We start from the raw sequence: 739 nt of genomic DNA, 5'->3' as shown, positions 1-739 counted from the left end.
AGGGACGGGAAGGGGGCTGGGCTGGAGTGGGGTGAGTGTGGGACCCTGCCCGGGGGCCAGGAGGTCAGGCTCTGTGGCTTCATGCCACCTTCCTACGCACGAGACCCTGAGTGCGGGGTGGCTCTGCAGGCAGCTGGGGCAGGTGAAATGGCCGTGCCCCCTCCCCAGCACCCTGCCTGGGGAGGGATACCGGTGCCCAAGAAACGCCAGCCCATGCAAAGCCTGAGCAACGCAGGCACTTGCCTCTTGTGCTGTACACCAGCCTGCAGTGGGACATACGGACACCTGCACCCCTCCTGGCAGACCCGCTCTGCCTTCCCCCTCCCTTCTCCTTCTCCGTGCCCTCGCAGGCTGTGTGCAATGCTGGGGGCTTCGCAACCCTGTTGTTGGAAACATTTGGGTGAGCTGGTGCCAGGGGAGGAAAGGTGTTTGCACAGGTGCAGCCCCTCGCTGGGGCGGCCGAGGGGTGGTGCTCCCTGCTGCCAGGAGGAGGCAGAGCCAAATGTCCTCCGTGTGTTAGGCTGTGACTTAATTCAGGAAAATGTGAGCATCCGGGATTTCCAGAGAGTCAGAGGGACTGTCCATGCTCTTGGCTATCGAAGCCGAAGCGCGTGGTCTGTGGCTTTCTGGCAAACTCATCTGGGTTTCGTTGAAAGGAGAGCCCTGGCCACTCACGGGGGGCTGGGGGGGGGATGCTGCCTCTCTTGGCCCCGGGGGGTGCCCTGGACGGTGCCGGCGG

Source organism: Pygoscelis adeliae, unplaced genomic scaffold, assembly GCF_000699105.1.
Source record: "Pygoscelis adeliae isolate BGI_AS28 unplaced genomic scaffold, ASM69910v1 Scaffold268, whole genome shotgun sequence".
Taxonomy (NCBI): domain Eukaryota; kingdom Metazoa; phylum Chordata; class Aves; order Sphenisciformes; family Spheniscidae; genus Pygoscelis; species Pygoscelis adeliae.
Note: the sequence above shows the minus strand (reverse complement) of the source record.